Source organism: Neofelis nebulosa, chromosome 6 (assembly GCF_028018385.1).
Source record: "Neofelis nebulosa isolate mNeoNeb1 chromosome 6, mNeoNeb1.pri, whole genome shotgun sequence".
NCBI lineage: Eukaryota > Metazoa > Chordata > Mammalia > Carnivora > Felidae > Neofelis > Neofelis nebulosa.
In genome coordinates, this window is record NC_080787.1 from 33,779,453 (window position 1) to 33,781,911 (window position 2,459).

General features: G+C 41.7%; 1 pseudogene; it reads left to right on the forward strand.

Moving 5' to 3' along the window:
- The first annotated feature begins 726 nt into the window (after window positions 1-726).
- On the forward strand, window positions 727-1,816 carry LOC131515378 (alpha/beta hydrolase domain-containing protein 17B-like; annotated as a pseudogene).
- Window positions 1,817-2,459: the final 643 nt, after the last annotated feature.

Genomic DNA, 2,459 nt, shown 5'->3' on the forward strand with positions numbered 1-2,459 from the left:
GACTCACTTTATCGAAAAACACAAATAGTTTGACAGTGAAAAGAAGGAAAAGGTATCCCCTGCACACAGTAATCAAGAGAGAACTGGAGTATTTTCTACTGATATCAGACCAAATAGGTTTTAAATAAAAGAAATTTAGAAGAGACAAAACAACAAAGTTTCAATAGAGCAAGAATATCTGACAATGATAAACTTTTAGCATTAATGCCCGATCAACAAAATCTATGAATCAAAGTTTAATAGAAGGAAAAGGAGAAGTAGGGACCCACAATAGTAGCTGGAGAATTCACTGTCCCATTCTCAAAGCTGGATAGAGCACCCACAGAAGAAAAGTGAGGAAACACAGGTCTGGAGCAACATAAGAAACCAGCTAGATCTGACACACACATACACAGCACTCTACCCACGAATAACAGAATACACGTTCTTCTCCAGCGCACATGGGACATTGTCCAGGATACACTATATGTTAGACTACAAATTAAGACTCAACAGTATTGAAAGGAGATATGACACAAAATATCTTTTCCAACCACAATGGGATGCAGTTAGAAATCAAAAACAAAAGGAATACCGGAAAATATACAAATTGGAGAAAATTAAACACACTCTTAACCAATGGGCCCAAAGGAATCCCAAGTGAACTATTTAAAAAACATTTAAGTCAGTGACCAACTCCTTCCTTAGCGAGAGTTCTGCTCACCCCCCCCCCCACCCCTCAGTTCCATGTCCACCTTCCTCCCATCAGGAGAGCCGGCCCCGCAGAGGAGGCTGAAGAGGAGCATAGAAAGGAAAGTAAGGGTGAAGAAGACCTGGCTGCATCTGGAGAGGTGTCTGCTGTGCCAGAAGGGGGGGTGGCGACAGTGGCTGCAGCATGGGTCTTATCTTGTGGAGAACAGTGCATGGGCAGGGACTCCTCCTGGCCCTTTTCTCCCCACACCTCAGGTATAGAAGAATAACCTCTCCTTTAGTGAACTATGCAGCCTCTTCTGCTGTCCGCCTTTCCTGGGAAAATGGCTTCAAAATTAGCATTTTTGCCACCTGATTCAACTTATATGCTGATGTATGATGAACGTGGAAGCCTCTGGACTTTACACCGATCACAACCAGCAGACTGGCAGCACTCTTCTAAACAAAGAGATGTTATTAGTGTTTCATGACTAGAACCAGTAAAGGCAACAGAATTGTCTGCATGTTTGCACGTTGTTCACCCAATGTCAAGTACACTTTATTCTTCTCACATGGAAGTGCTGTTGATCTTGGTCAGATGAGCAACTCTACATAGGACTAGGATCACAGAGTAATTGTCATATGCCCTCATAGGATTATTCTGGGTATGGCCCAAGTTCTGGGAAACCATCAGACAAGAACCTCTATGCAGATATAGGAGCTGCTTGGCTTGCTCTTAGGACAAGATATGGATAACGCCCTGAAAATGTGATTCTATAATGGCCAAATTAGAGAGGGACAGTACCATCTGTGGATCTTGCTGCTTGGTGTAAGAGTGCTTGCATAATTCTTCATTCCCCTTTGACCTCCGCAATGCCAGTCGCTTTTCCTGATACCATGAAGACCTACTGTTTGGATGCATTCCCAAACATTGACAAAGTCTCTAAGATAACCTCTCCAGTATTAATAATTCACGGGACTGAAGATGAAGTCATCTTGACTTTTCACATGGCCTCACATTGAGTCTTGTCAAAGACCAATGCAGCCTCTGTGGGTAGAAGGGGCAGGTCACAATGATATGGAACTTTATGGACAATACCTTGAAAGTTTGACACAGTTTGGATCACAGAAACTGGTTAATTTGTAGATTAGTCTGTAAATTTGCATACTGGGCTTTCTCTTCTTGCTGCACTGAATTCTTTGGTAAATAACACGAGGCCTGAAGGTTTTGTTTGCAAATCATGTGAGCTGCCTTCATAAATGTACCGGTAATGAATTGTTAACAGACTTCATGGAGGTTTTCATTACCAGAACTAGAAACTGGAGATAACAGTACCATACCTCCTCTTCACTTGATCTTAGCCAAAAGGCCGAGAAGCGATCCCATACCTCCTCTTAAAGGAGACAATGTATGATAACCAGGGAATACAAAAAACTCAATGTATTTTACAATAAGATAACCATTTAAACCTCTATCCGTATACAACAGAGTGTAGGTCATCTCTAGTGAACTTGCACATTTTTAACAGTTTATTCTATTGTGAGTTCTTGAATTGTTTTAGATATACAGCTTTTTATTGAACAAATATTACGTTGTATACCTGGATAAGACTTAGTACATTGAGCTGTTTTCAAAATATTTTTTTAAGTTTATTTGAGAGAGAGAGAGAGAAAGAGAGAGCAGGGGAGGGGCAGAGAGAGGGAGATACAGAATCCCAAGCACGCTCTGTACTGTCAGCACAGAGCCTGATGTGGGGCTCGAATTCACAAACCGTGAGATCGTGACCCAA